The sequence below is a fragment of the Suricata suricatta genome, chromosome 11 (genome assembly GCF_006229205.1).
Source record: "Suricata suricatta isolate VVHF042 chromosome 11, meerkat_22Aug2017_6uvM2_HiC, whole genome shotgun sequence".
Taxonomy (NCBI): domain Eukaryota; kingdom Metazoa; phylum Chordata; class Mammalia; order Carnivora; family Herpestidae; genus Suricata; species Suricata suricatta.
This window is the reverse complement of record NC_043710.1, coordinates 103,146,636-103,162,358: the sequence shown is the minus strand read 5'-3', so window position 1 is coordinate 103,162,358 and position 15,723 is coordinate 103,146,636. Positions and strand designations below refer to the sequence as shown.

Genomic DNA, 15,723 nt, shown 5'->3' with positions numbered 1-15,723 from the left:
AAGAAATCTGGGGGCACTTGGGTGGCTCAGTCAGTGGAGCGTCGACTTTGGCTCAGGTCATGGTCTCATGGTTTGTGGGTTCGAACCCCATGTCAGGCTCTGTGCTGACAGCTCTGTGGAGCCTGCTTTGGATTCTGTGTCTCCTTCTAACTCTCTCCCCCTACCCCGCTCACTCTGTCTCTCAAAAATAGATGTTTAAAAAAAATTTTTTTTAAAGAAAGAAATCCGGAGTCAGGCTCAAATCCTGACCATGTCATCTTGGGCACATCACCCCACGTCTCTGAGCTCCAAAGTCCTCAATTGTATAGCAATGACAATAACCATATCCAGCCCACAGGGCTGCTCGGAAGGCTCTGTGACCCCGGAATCACGAATGCCCCTGCAAACTGTAAAGTGCTACAATGGCAGTATCTACGCTTTTGCTTTTCGTGTCGCATTTCTTCTGGAGCACAGAACCAAGGAAAGGAAGGGACACCTCGTTTCTTTTGGTTTTGTCATTTAATTTAATCCTAACCCATCCTCACAAAGTCCTTAGAAGTCACAGAAAGAGAAAATCACCCACCGGATTTGCCCCACTGAGTGTTTCCTGGGTGCCCTGCCCACCGCGGTCCCCAGCTCCCCACGGCGCCCCGCAGCCGGTGCACTCCGAAGGAAGAGACGACGAGCAGCCAGGTCTGACCTCCGTACAGTCTCACAAACCCGTCAGCCTCGTCCAGGATGCGCTTGTCCTGGGGGCTGGGGTCGGGAGGGCTACTTCAATCCCAGCGTGGAGTCCCTCCCTTCCGGTCACAACAGGGCACTCAACCGCAGGCTACGCCAGGAGGGTCTGCTGGAAAGAACAGCGGTGTGGAGAAGGCGTGTGCTCAAGTGTGGGCCTTCAGGTGGAGGAGGGTCAGTCCGGAATGTTATGCTTCACGCCAGCTCTACCTCTGATTTACTTATGTCATCAGATGAATTGTTTAACTGTTCTTTCTAAGCTCCCCCCCTCTCCTCCTGAGGTCATGCTACACATCCCTCTTAACCCCTGGAATATTGTTGGAAAGGTATGAATAGTCCATACGATGTCAATTAATAAAGAATGCCATATGCTTAGAGATATTTGATCATACTTAAAGCACTTGCTAAATGGTAAACAAAGTATTATTATCCCCATTTTTAAACTTTTAAAAAGTGAGATTTGGGTCCAATCTTATCAGATTGCCCAAAGTCTTGAAGTTTTATGTAAGAGGCGGGGTTTGGGACAAAATCCAGGACTCTTGGCTCTTAGCCCCGAGCTCTCCTCCGCTGCTAACTGTGGCTGAACTCCACCGAGCGCCCCGGGAGAGGTGTATCTCCCCGCCTCCCTCCACAGAAGACAGCGCTGGGGCAGGTGTGCCGTGTCCATTGCGACTGGTCTGGCCTTAGAGCTAAAGGAAGAGCTTAGCTTCCAAATAAAGTCATTGCTAGAGAAAGCTGGCAAATGTGGATCCCATATTAGCAATCTTCCTGGTTGGAGGGGTGTGGGAACAATGCCAGGCAGAACGTAATGGGAGACAGCTGGAGATGCAGGTGTGCGGCCTTGTAAATCAGTCACGACTCTTCACGAGAGCCCCAAGACCGCAGCTCGGTGGGAAGACGGTGCTCCTTTCTGCCCAAGGAACTCACAGGCCCGAGAGGAGGATGGTGGCCACCACCCAGGTCCCCTCAGGACAGGACCTAGTGGGCTTTATTCCAAACGCCAAGAGTGGAAGGCACCTTTAGGGCACCCACCAGATCACAATGGGCCTCTTTCTGGGGACCACCCCCCACCCTTAGGGGGAGTGGACAGCCGTGCTGGCACCTTCACATACACACGCAGGTGCCCTCACACACCCACTGTTGATTGGGTGGTCAAAGTGGTCACCTGACCCGGGCCAGGCCCATCAGTTTTTCTCCTTCCCTGAAGTCTGGGGTGAGGGCAGGCGCCAGGGGAGGCACCCACCCCACTGAGCTGGGTTATCAATGGAGAGAGGAAACCTCAGGGCATCCACTTCGTCCCACCATGTGGAGAAATGAAGTCACAGGTACCTCCTGAATAGGACTTTGTTTACAATTAATGTTTCTTTTGGAGGGAAGCAGAGGAAGAAAGTGGATGAAGGGTCTGGGTCCCTACCAGCTTCAAGAGACCCAACCGTCCTCAGATTCTGCAAGATCTTCCCGCATCCCAATATACTCTGGTTTTTCCATTTTCTTTTCTTTCCTTCTGCCCTGTCCCCCACCACCCCACAATTGGCTGTAGTTGGTTTCTGTTAATAACAGGCGAAAGAACTTGAAAAAGACCCCAGATCAGAGAAATAACCTCCCCTTTGATGACTGTTTGACATGGCGGCAGGTTAACAAAAGGAAGTCGCCCCGCCTCCTCCAAAGGCCCCTGTGACAGAATTTAGAAAAGTATCTGCAGACAACTCTGGACCCAGTGGACGCCACATGAAGCACTTTAAGTTAAGTAGAACATGATAAATGAGTAAACAGAACTAACCTCTAGACCTAATTAAAACAAAACAAAACAAAACAAACATCATGTCCACTTAGAGCTTCAAATGGCATCTGGCTAGATACTCCTGATGCAGTGTCTCTAAACTTCTCCTTAAATTACTCATAAGACAGAAAAAAGACAAAATTCAAAACACTGGAAATGAAGACTAATCAACCACCTGTTACCAGAATCCAGAAGCAGTGTCTGTTAACTAAATAAAGGTAATGACGCTGAGCTGCATTGGGACAAACAATCCATGTTTCACCTTGTCTTCTTTTAATGTTTATTTTGAGAGAGAGTGAGAGAGCGTGCGAGCGAGAGCTCAAGCAATGGAGGTGCAGACAGAGGGAGAGAGAGAATCACAAGCAGGCTCTGTGCTGTCAGCCCAGAGCCCGATGTGGGGCTCAAGCCCTTGAACCATAAGATCATGACCGGAGGCGAAACCAAGAGTTGGTATTTACCCTGACTGAGCCACCCAGGCGCCCCAATCTATGTTTCACCTTGTAAACAGAGTAGCCTCATCCACCTGAAAAATGATGGGAAGACTTTGCCTTTCTCCTGCTTTTCACCCCCAGCTAAGAGACCAAGGACCAGAGCAACCACCACTCCGGCTTTTTACTCTGGGTGCTACTCTGGGTCTGGGCCAGCGAACTTTTGCATCTTCCCCAATATGACTACATCCACTCACAGAACATGTCCTGGGAAGGCGGGGAGCTGGAAGGAGAGGAGGACCAGCAACGGCACGTCACGTTGAGGAAGGTATTGATCTCACAGACGGTCTTTGCAGGCAGGACGAAGGCAGTTGCGCTGGTGAGTAAGATGTGTGTGTACTCTGTCAGTTCTCAGTGTCACAGGCAGAAGTAAGAGGAGATCCCACATCAGTTCATCAGGCCTACACACAAGATGAACCCCGTCAATTCTGGGAGCTACACGGGAACTGCGCACCCCAACTGGCCCTCCAGCTACAGACCTAAAAAATAGGGCAGTGAGCAAAGCCAAGGACAACCCGTACGTCTCTGTGTTAGCAAGCACCAAGGCTCCATAGAGTGCTACCTGCTTAAAGGTAAGTCAAGACAAGGGACGGTGGAGGGGGGATCCCCATGGGATCTACAGGAAGACAGCGCCACATTTGGGAAAGAGAGCATCAACCAGAAGAAAAAGAGCACACGCCTGAAGATGATTTGCTATAGAAACCAGAAGAAAGTTTTAGGAAATTGGCATCTATAATATGAATAACATAATGTGGCCCTGTGAAGTGAAAACTGAAAACCATATGGAAAACAAGCTGAAATAGAGATGGGGAAAAATTTCAAAGACTGCCACCACAGATGACATTGTAGGTTCTGACAAAAATGTAGTGGCAGGGGAGGGCTCCTGTGCTTATGCTAAACCTAATTGTGATTCTTTCAAGATAAACAATGAGGGGCACCTGAGTGGCTCACTTGGCTAAGCATCTAATTTCAGCTCAGGTCATGACCTCACGGTTTGTGGGTTCAAGCCCCGCATTGGGCTCTGTGCTGACAGCTCAGAGTCTGAAGCCTGCTTCCGTTTCTGTGTCTCCCTCTCTCTCTGCCTCTCCCCTCCTCACACTCTGTCTCTCTCTCTCTCTCAAAATATAAATAAGCATTAAAAATTTTTAATAAAAAAATAAAAATAAACAATGAGATGGAACTTTTAGGACACAAGAGATGGAAGTTAGTTTAAAATTTTAAGAGTGGAGGTTTTTAAAATAGTTCATTCAAAACAATATTAAAACAATATTCTGTTATTATCCACCCAAGTTTCAGCCCCTTGCTTGTGAGAGTTCTTCTGTTCTATCAGATGTCTCCGCCAGTCAGAACTCCACACACTCACTGGGAAAAGACCAAATTCTGAAACTTTTCCTTTTGGCAGAAATGATGAGAGTGTTAAAATCCAATAATAACTTCATTACCTTGTTTGAGATAGGTTCACTGTCAAAGTTACTCTTCTTTTAGCAGCAACAGTAAAAAAAAAAAAATTAAGAAAGCAAAACTCAGACCCGTTCTTAAAGAAGTCTTTCAGAAAAGACACCTGGTGATTTCAGAATATGTGTCATCTCGGTAACCTCAGCCGCTAAACACACACACTCAATATTTGTATACTGGACGAAATATAATACAAGTTGATCTGTCACTTACAAAAGAGCCCAAGGCAAATGTTCTCAGTTTTTAAGAGCAGCTCTCCACCCGGGGCACCCAGGCTAACGAAAGTTCTGCTGTCTTCATCCTGTGGCCTCCAAGGTTGTCCACGTCATTTCCTGGCACTTATCTGGAAGGGGAAAAGCATGGAGGAGAGCTCGCTCAACATTCTATGGGAAAGTCCTGTAAATCACACACATCACTGGGGTTCACGTTCTAGTGACTAGAACCCAGATGCCTGGTAAATATCACGGGACCTTATGCCTATAAAGGAGAATTTGACTGATAGAGGCCAAGAACGGATGGAAAGGAAGCTGCTTTTGACTTAAAAGATTTTTCCAAGAAAATAAAAGTATTGAATAATCATTAAAAGCCATATATAAAGCAGTGAATCAGTGGAATTCACATGGTGGAAAGTCAAATAAATATTATGGATGGCAAACTCAAGAAACGCTTTCAAAATACAGAGAAGGGAACACAGAATTGAACTATCCTGTTTCACTGATTCTAAGACCTCCATTCTCCCCACATGTTAACAAATAGGAAACCAGGCTAAGTCTTAACGATCAGTGGCATCCTACAATCATTTGGACCAGGGAGTGGCCACCATGAGTCCCGGCCGTGGGCAAACTTTAGTCTCAGCCGTTTATGTTGTAAACACTTGAATTGAGTTATGTACATTGTTGTGATTACATGTGAGTTTAATTACCATTTGAAATGTCTTTTAAAAGATTACACTATGATTTGGCATTGAAACAAGAAGTCATTGTGTATGCAGAAAAGCATAGAATTAGACCAGCAGGGGGTAATCCGATATGACTGAAGCAAGTAAGTTATTGGAGCAATGACTGCAATTGCTTTTTAGTTTTTAAAGAAAGACCAAGCACTCTATAGGGACTGGAGAGAGAGAGAAGTTCTCTTGAAGTACAAACTAGATTTTGTCACCGAGATGCATGCAAAATGGACTGCCTGTCTCATGCCAAACAATGTGACTGAAGGCAGGAGAAACTAACAAATCCCCCAAAAGATGGAACATTTGAAAATAAGGAAGGGCCTGGTATGATCAACTTACCGATTTCACAGGATCATAATTACAGCATGATGTCATGGCTTAATTAGCAGCATTTTTTCTTCCGCTAATTGTACATAAAATAATAGTGCTTCTTATAACCAATACCATCTTAGATTCAATAACATACAGAAATTTAAAAAAGAAAATCCTAGCTATGGAAGAGTAGGAATAGAGATTCAGCCAAAGAATTATGTTGCTGAAGAAAAATCCAGAACAATCAAAAGAGAAGCAATCATTGAAGATACAATTAAAGAAAACTTTCCAAAAAGGGATAGGAAGAGGGGAAGCTGGTTGGGATGAAATGGGCTCACCAGGACCCAGGTAAAAGTAATCCAGAAACATCCTGACAAGTTTTAAAATTATAAACAAATAAAAAACATGTTTTTCCATATATATCCAAACCAAAAATTTGTTTAAAAAGGAGGTAAATGTTTATAAAGGAATAAAAACCATGCTGACCTTGGTCTCCTCGTCTACAATGGTAGAGCAACGTCTATAGTTTTGACATGAGAAAGACTTAGACTCAAGAATTTTACTCACCGGTAAGTTTCAGTTTTTGAGAGGGAGTAACAAAAAGACATTGGGAAGAGCTCAAAATGGCTGCCACTCACATATTCTTCTTTCAGTCACATCGAAATATATTCCAACTGCACAAGTGACAGATTAACATTAGGAGCTCAAGAATGAGAACATCAGAATATAGAAGGACAAGCAGTGAGCATGAAACAAATTGCTAAACATGGAGATGGGGGCACCTGGGTGGATCAGTCGGTTGAGCATCCAGCTTTGGCTCAGGTCGTGATCTCGCAGTTCATGGGTTTGAGACCCGCGTCAGGCTCTGTGCTGACAGCTCAGAGCCTGGACCTGCCTTCAGGTTCTGCGTCTCCCTCTCTCTCTGACCCTCCCCTGCTCACTCTCAAAAATAAATAAAACATTTAAAAAAAAAACACATAGAGATGGGTCTAAAATGATTGTTTAAATACAGTTACAAGAAAGACTATTTGTCAAAATAGAGCCAGGACACATACAACAACAAAAAATATTTAATAATAACCCAGATCCCAAATCCATATTTAACCAATAAACTTTCAGGTAGGAAGGGGGAACAGAGAGAAATAAAAATATACAAAAGTCTGCATCCTACACAGTGGTGAGCCTACAAATACCATTTCATTCTCGATTAAACAATCAGAGAAATAATGACTGGTGTTCACATACATTTTTCGAAATACATTACATAGGAGAGTAGGGGACTTTCCTTAAAAAGACAAATAAAGCTTCATCCCTGCTACGGGTATTTGGTTGGAAGACCTCTGGACGACACACAGGAAACATTTTGATTTGTTATAGGCATAAACAAATGTCAAATTCCTTGAAGAAGCCTGTGCAGAACCAGAGCTCCAATGATGTTTAGATCTCACTGCCTACCAGTACTTTCTGTTCTTCTGGTAGAAGAGTCCTACAATCTGGCACGAAAAGATGCAGAATTCTGTAGCAAAGGGGCGCCCTCCATACCTGAGGTCGGTGTGAGATGGCAAAGCCCTCAGGCCGGACAGCCGTGTTCAACAGAGTCGCTGGGGTCACTGAGAAACACAGGAAAATTCAACCAGGGGGTGGGGAGGGGGAGCTCTCCAAGAAACACGCACAACACCGAGGCCCAAGGTCAACACATATACCAAGTGTTTTCCATCCACTGTTTAATGTGACGCTCAGGACAACCATCCAACAGGCACCTTTTCCATGTTACAGGTGAGAATCCTGAGGCTTTTTCCCCCCAGAATTAAAAGGCTGTTTTCCAGAATTACACAGCCAGTGAAGGGGTAGCAGAGAGAGGTCTCCAACCCAGGCATTTCTGCTTTAAAGTTCATTGTGCCACACCACCATTTCCCTAATTCAAAGAGAGAAAGTAGAAGGAAATTCGGGAGTGCAGGTCTGGAAAACAGTGTGGAGGCTCAGGATCCAGGATCCAGGAGCGCTGATTCGTAGGGGCATGTGCTGCAATATGGATGGAACTGGAGGGTATCATGCTAAGTGAAATAAGTCAGTCGAGAAAGACAGATTTCGTATCCTCTCACTCATATGTGGAATTTGAACAGAAGACCATGGGGGGAAGAAAGGGAAAAAATAGTTACAAACTGAGAGGGAGGCAAACCATAAGTGACTCTCAAATAGACAAACTGTCGGTTGGTGGGGGTGGGGGGCAGACAAAACGGGTGATGGGCATTGAGGGGGGCACTTGTTGGGATGGGCACTGGGTTGTACGTAAGTGACGGATCCCAGGAAACTACTTCCAGAGCTGAGGGCACAGCATACTTGCAGTGTGTTAGCTAACTTGACAATAAATTATATTTTTAAAAAGGGAGTGCAGGGATTGATTTCATAACGTATCAAAATGTGAGCACAGGTGCTTTCTCTTCTACAAAATTAATAAAGTAATAATAATAAGATACAATGCACTGGACCAATCACTGTGTTGGTGCCTCCCTAAAACATTCACAGAGTGGATGTGGGCTGCTTTTTCTCCAGCAGAAATGGTGCTGAGCCGTTCGAGAGACTGCCCTGATCTCCAGGTTTGATCGCAAGGACCTTTGGGCCTTCAGTCTTCTTTGTTTCTTGAGTACTTTGAGCTAACCCTTCTCTTGCCAGGAAAGATTACATTAAGTCACTGAGGGACCCTAATGGGATAAAGGTCTAATGCGTTGCTCCTTCCCAGAGCTGTGAGACCGATACTTAAGAGAATGCACCTGTAATAGCGAAATTTTAGACAACAGCAACGGAGTTATTTTTAAACCCAACTCCCCTCCCCCACTGCCACCGGAAAAAATAAAGTCTTCCCATCACACCATACTGAGACCGTGGTTCCTCGTCTGTGCACGGAGGGGCTCGGCTCATCTCCGTGTTACCGAACCCAACGTCTGGTCCCCCACAAACCATGCGCAGGGACCAAGCTGGGGTCGGAGAACCCAGATTCGGTCTCGGCTCTCCGCGCCTCCTCCTCTTCCGCGTCCCGGAGCCGCCCTCTCCCGGGACGGCCCGCGCGTCCCCAGCAGCCGCGTCCCCGCGCCACCCGCGCGTCCCCGAGCCGCCCGCTCCGCCAAACCACCCGCGCGTCCACGCTAGGCCCCGAGGCTCCGCTGGGCAGCTGCTGCCACCTCTCGGCCGCCGCTCTCCCAGCCGCACCCAGCCATCCCGACCCTCACCTCCCACCCCACCCCAAAACCTTTCCCAGGCGTCTGGGGCCTGTGGGCGATCGGCCGGGGGAGGTGCGTGATCAGTGCGCCTGGGAGAGCGAGGGCTTTCCCCCGCAGGGTCTTCTACGGACCAAGCGCCTTCCTTCCGGCTCAGTGCCGCTCTGCACCCAGGCCGGACATGGGATGACAGCGCCGACCTCCCCCAGGGGTCTGCGGGCCTGAAAAGCCACACAGTTCCCCCCACACTCTGCTACAGCCTGGCCCCCCGGTGCACCTGATAACCGGACCCCCAAATCTGGGCCATCCTGGCGCCTGAAGGAATGCGAACGAGGGCCCGGGTTGCTAAACTCACACCCCTCTGCCACACACGGAACTAGAATACCCAGGACTGAGAACAGTAAACTAGTGTTTTGCAAAGTTCGCCAAGTAATCTTAATGGTCCCCACGGGCAGACCGGGGACCCACCCGGTGAGAAAACCTGCGTGACTTTTTCCTGCTGCCTGCACACACACAAACACACACTCCTGCGTCTGTGCAAAGACACACACACAAGATCAGGCCCAGCTGCTGAAAAGGATTTCCCTAGTGGTGCCTCTGACCCCAGCCCAGGGTGGGTTTCCAATCTTCTCTGCTCACAGTGCCCTTAGCGGCTCAGTGATCATTTTCACAGTCCCCCCTCGGCGGAAAGAAATACCTACAAGTCTGTTCATAAGAAGTTAAGCCCAAACAATGTAATAAGTCTTTATGTCCTAATAACTGAATAGCCATTAGAAAAAAAATAATACCTATAAATTGGGGGGAAATTATATTTTTACTGCATTCTTGCATAACCAACTATTTACTAAGGGGCTGTGTGTGCTGGTCGGGTACTACTCAGCATTTCAAACCTTGGAATCAGATTAGACACTGCCGCCCGGATTTCCTATCTATATGGATATTCCCACGATGCTTGCATTTGATCCCAGACACCACTAAAGAGCCAGCTTCACGAAGACATGATGTCATCAAAAAGCATGTAAAGCAATCTACTGGTGAAACCGCAAACTATCCGGACTAGTTAGTAGTTTACCTGGGGTCCAACAGATGTCAAGTGTCACCTTAAACATTTAACATACCCTGTGGAGCGCTTGAGCTCACTGCGGGGCCGGGGACATCTCGGCACAGGGTCTGGGGACACAAGGACTTAGCTCCAGCTCAGCACCTCACCTCATGCCACGCTCCTCAGGGCTCACGACACTTGTCAGGTACCAGGCGCCGTCCCTTGTCAGCACATACCCTTCCTCGCATTTTCTCTGCCCAGAACGCTCTTCCCCAGGTCCTGCCAAGAGGCAGATTCCTTCTCTGCCTTCATATCTCGGTTTAAATAACACCCGTTCCCTGAAGCCTTCTCGGGCCTCCCACCAAGCCCCTCTCTGCTGTGCCAGCCTGTTTCCTTGTCTTTCTGGCTCCTACCAGTCTCTGAAGTTATGCTGTTTATTTATTGTCTTAAATTCTAGCTTCCTTATCAGAACCAAGTGAGCATTATGAAAGCAGAGAATACTGTTTCTCTTTCCCCGGAACCTGGAACAGTGGGCAACAACAAGTAGACCATCAGTAGTTGTTTCGTGAAGGAATGCAGCCGCTAGGCCGAGCCCAGGCAGATAAAGGTTTGAAGAATGTGCTCTAGATGTGCTAGGCTCTGATCTTCACAACAGCCATTAAGAAAATAGATTAACCCCATTTTATAGATCAGGAAATCGAGATTCAGAGAAGTGTGAGGCGCCTGGGTGGTTCAGTCGGTTAAGTGTCTGGCTCTTGGCCATGGCTCCGGCCATGATCTCAGTTTGCGAGTTCCAGCCTGAGCCCCTCATCGGGCTCCCTGCTGACAGTGCAGAGCCTGCTTAGCATTCTCTCTCTCTCCTTCTCTCTCTCTGCCCCTCCCTTGCTCATGCTCTCTGCCTCTCTCTCTCTCTTTCTCTCTACGTCTCTCTAAAAATGAATAAACTTTTTTTTTTAATTAAAAAAAAAAGATTCAGAGATGGGTTCAAGGCTGCACAGCTGAATGGCAGAGCTAAGATTCAAACTCAGGTCCAGGTGGCTCCAAGGCTGCTTTTCATAAAGCCACAGTGCCTCCCGTGGACTTCCCACTGTCTGCCCAGAAAAGCTGAGCTCAGCAGCAAAGGAAATGGACACTCCGGGCTAGTTCCCAGAGTCCTGGGAAGAGAAGCTGGCCCACAGTGGAATTCACCCTCTGGAGGGCCCAGTCCCCCGCTCAGGAGAGAGCAGGAGAGCTGTCCCTCCGTCCCGGCAAGGTCTGGCCTCTCTGATCCCCCAGCTGGTGGCTGACACAGGGAGTCCTCATCGTGTGGCCCGGCCCGTGTTCCACTGTAAACTTAATGACACGTGTAACTGGTGACTGCCTCGGTGCCAAGTTCCCGCTGATCACCTGCCGGGAGGGGGGCGAACACAGCCGCAGTAAAGGGTTTGATGGGTGCCCACTGCGCTCTCCGCACTGCACTGGGTACCAAGGGGCGCACATTTTAGACAGTGCCTGAGCGAGGTGGGGAGTATCAGGACGCGCTCACCTGCAGTGCCAGGACTTTCAGGTTGCCAGGACCTGAAGGAAATATGAAGGGGACACACGGGTCAGACCCTGGGCAGCTGGACATGAGTCTGAGGCCCTTGTATGAAGGAGAGAAGATTAAACCTTCGTCTGTAAAGTCAAAAGACCTGTGCTTTGTCATTTTCCTTCTTCTATGGCTGGCTTCTACCGTATTATTCTTTTTTTTTTTTAATGTTTATTTATTTTTGACAGAGACAGAGGAGGGGCAGAGAGAGAGAGGAAGACACAGAATCCAAAGCAGGCTCTAGGCTCTGAGCTGTCAGCACAGAGGCTCAAACTCACAAACTGTGACATCATGACTGAGCTGAACTCAGATGCTGAACCAACTGAGCCTCCCAGGTGTCCCGTCTACCGTTTTATTCGTAAGCTGGGTGGTGCCGGCAGGAAAACAACTTGCCTTTCCTCTCCTCACCTTTGCACCCCCTTGTGCCTGCCTCGCTCACTCCTGCTTATTCCTTTAGACTCAGGTCCTTTGGCTCCTCTGCCATGAAGCCTGCCCTGGCCCTCCCTTCTGCGCTCAGGAGAACTGGGGCTCACCACCCTGCCTCCTGATTGCACGTGTGTGGGTCGGTCCCCGCAGCCAGACTGGAGGCTGCTCTGAGGGGCAGCTGTGACTTGCTCACAGCGGTGTCCCCAGCCCTCAGGACCATGCCGGCACACAGTAGGACGCTGCTGAGTATTTGTGACAACCGAGTTACTGAGTCCCCACCCACATGCTCTGACGTGGGGTTGGGGAAGCGTGACTCCACTGTGCTAGTCTCTCTTCTAAGCCAGCATCCATGGGGTCTTGGGAAAGACCTAAAAGTCATGGAGTCCAGGACGCAGGCGCCTGTCTCCTGAGGCCCCTGCCCTGGGAGGGTGGCCTGCCAGCACCACACACACCATGAGAATGACTCGGGCTGGCCACGGGGTGCTTTGTTTCCTAAGGCTCTGAGCCTACATCACTGACGGCTTAACACAAACTCTTCGTGACTCAACTTCATTATCTCCTATCCTGCGTGGAGCTCCCGGGCTCTGCCTCAGGCCACCATGATTGCACCCTCTGGGGCTCGGGACACCGCCTCCACATGCAGCGGCAACCCCAGATTCCTTTACAGCAAAAATAGCTTGTCAGAAAGACGGTCAGAAGAGCCATTAACACGGACTGAGTAACAAAGCAGCAACGGGTAGGAACAAAGGAGACGGCTAACAGCCAAGTGTCCGCCTGCCTTCCCGGGGAGCCAGCCCCGAGACCCCGGGCTGCGGGCGTCGGTCACCAGGCTCTGCCCCCATGCTTTAGCTCAGAAGAGCGAGCTCCCCCTTTTCATCATGGGCCGGAAGCCAGTCTGGTGCGAGGGCCTGCGGAGACCTCCTGAAGCCAGCGATGAGAAGGAGAGGCCGCGGCGCACAAGAAAGGCAGCCTCCCCCCTGCCTGCGGGAAACGGGGCCTTGTCTGTACAGAGGCTGGCGAGGCCGGAGACAGAACAAACGCGGGAAGCCGGGGGCGACGTCTGCCATGGCCAGTGCCGTGGGGAGAAACGAGAGAGAAACAGCGACACAGAGACAACGGGCAGGGAGGAAGAGACAAAGACACAAAGTGAGAAACAAAAAGTCGAGAACTTACAGAAGAGCGAGCCTTTACAATCCAAGAAGGGCGTGAGGGCGGGAGGGGGTGGGGGTTAATGAGAGCACGGGCGGAAGATTCTAGACCTCATCACCGGTAACTACAATGCCAGATCACACTCACTTTCAGTTTCCAACGGAGACTACCTGGGGCTTAGATTCCAAGCCCCCACCACCAGCCTGTCGTCATGCCCGGCGAGGGTCTCGGAGAAGGGCCGGGGCTGCCCCTCGGGGGCTCCAGAGCAGGCTGTGAAGTGGAAGACCTCCCAGTCCGGCCTCTGCCATGGAGCCCCCGCGCTCACACGCGGGCCCCGCCCCCACCAGGGCCACCACCATACCCACCACTCTGGCCACCGGGAAAGGGCCTCCTCAGACTCTTCCTTCTCAGCCCTTACTATGGAATCCACCCTCGTCCAATAGAACAGAGCGTGTCTGAGACCAGCTACATTCCATGAATTTCCCAAAGGACGGGATGACCCACGTAGACCCCAGTGCAGCCAAAGGCCCCTGACCCACCTGCGTTCCACCTCATGCCCACCCACCTTCATGGCCAGGAGCGTCTCCTCTCCCACCACCAGAAGTGTGCCAGGCACCCACACGCCCCGGCCAACCTCCCACAACCGCAGTGTGGTGGGCCACCCCCTTCCACGCCCCCTCCCCTGCAGAGGACACTACTCCCACCACGGCACCGTACAGATGGGCTCAACAAGACCATCTCCTGACATCGCACAACGGTGCATCTCCCAAGGCCTGGCCTGCCCGTTCCCCTGGGGGACATCGGAAGTGCGGCTCAGGTGAGGTAAGAAGCTCAGTCCAGAGTCTTCTTACTGTCTTTTCAAGAAAGGTTCTACTGGGGGGCCCAATCCCACCAAAGTGCCTTTTCACACGGAGATGCCAATGGGTCCTCTCCTCGAAACCACGAGCTGGAAGTTCGTGTTGTTTCACTTCCTCGTGCGGAGTCTGCACGGTCCGGCCCCGCTCTTCCCTCCGGCCCACCTCTGCCCTCTGTCACAGTCAAGCCTCCCTGGCCCCCTAGGCCGCTGACCCTCTGCATGGCTGTGTCTCCTGCCTGCTGCGTCCTACTCATGTTCAAACTCAGTCCAGATGTTGCTGCCTCTGGGGAAGGCTCCCTGATGGAAAACTTCTAACCTGGGGCCCCCTGGGCTGGGGTCCTGCTCTCATACCTGCCCAACTCACTGGAGGTGCTCAAAAGTATTTCCTGGCTGGAAGAGTGGTAGCGGGAGGGCACCCGGGATAAATCCCCTTGAGGGCTGCCAGGGAAACACTCGTTGGTCACCAAAATCTGCCTGCTCCTTTGATAAGAACAGATGTGTAGCTGGGTGCTGGCTACCCAGAAGGGGCCACATGTCCCAATGCTCCTTGCTTCCACGGAGTAAGTTCTCACCACTGGAAAGTGAGCAGAAGTGACACCTGTCACTTAAAATACCTCCACGGGTTCCTCCGTTCTTTCTGGAACCCGGAAGAGCCAGCGTCTCAGCAGCAGGCAGCAGTGCTGACGAATGCCCTGGGGTGCTGCCGGGTTCCTGAACGCTCTGACAGCACAGATGGGCCCATCTACTCACCAGGGACCGTTAAATGGGAGAGAAATAAACCTCGGTGTTCTTCAACACACTGTACTCCTGGGTGGTTGTCTTACGATGGCTTTGCCTTTCCCACTAACGAATAACAAGAACAGGCAGTTTCCTGGCATGAGTCACATCTGGTTTCCTTGCACAAAAGTGACAATATCCTCTAAGGATCAGTCTCACAGAACGTGGTGGTGAAGAGTGGGTGGGTCCTGGGACTCCCGGTGAATAATAAAGTGCCTCCCTGCACCACGCGCACCAGGAGACAAGTATGGCCCTTCTTCCGTCCAGTAGGCCCTCACCTCTTTCCTCCTTCATTTTGCCTCCCCCTTTTCCTGCCCCTTCGAGGCACAGAGCAGAGAATCCAACAGGAGCCAACACACTCGGCAGCAGCACTAAGCAGCTGAGCAGTGTGAGGTGCCTTCCCAGAGCACCTGACCTCTCCTCCTCTGCGATGAAGGACTAGACCGGACTGGTGCTTCTCAGCCCCTGGCCGCTCGTTAGGATCTACCCCGGAGCTTTTAAAAACTGAGATGCAGAGCCCCATGCCAGGCCAGCGAACACCAAAGTTCCGTGGGATAGAGAACCTCCAACTCGGAATTCAATCCACTTTTCAGATGGACTGCGTCACGCCCCAGAGTCACACTGCTCCAGCCACGATCCAGCCCAGCACGGCCTTCGGTGGCTCGGTGGCTCGCTGATGACTCAACACTCACATACGACACCCAGTGCTCATCCCAACGAGTGCCCTTCTCAACGCCCACCACCGGTTCTCGCCGCCCCCCAACCATCCACCCCTGTCAACCCCCACTTTGTTCTCTGTGTGTAAGTCTCTTATAGTTTGACTCCTTCTCCGTTTGTAACTATTTTTTTACTTCCTTCCCCCATGGTCTTCTGTTGTTTCTCAAATTTCACATATGAGTGAGTGGAATTCATATTCCACTCTCTCTGACTGACTTATTTCACTCAGCCTAACACCCTGCGGGCCCATCCATCTTATTGCACATGGCAAGAATG

At 50.2% G+C, this 15,723-nt stretch overlaps 1 long non-coding RNA gene across 1 annotated transcript; it reads right to left on the bottom strand.

The window, feature by feature from the left end:
- Positions 1-479: 479 nt before the first annotated feature.
- LOC115306461 lies at positions 480-6,398 on the bottom strand. The gene is made up of 3 exons (XR_003915339.1): positions 4,654-6,398; positions 3,183-3,386; positions 480-826 (listed from the first exon to the last, which is right to left on the bottom strand). It is a non-coding gene; the product is annotated as an uncharacterized LOC115306461 (long non-coding RNA).
- Positions 6,399-15,723: the final 9,325 nt, after the last annotated feature.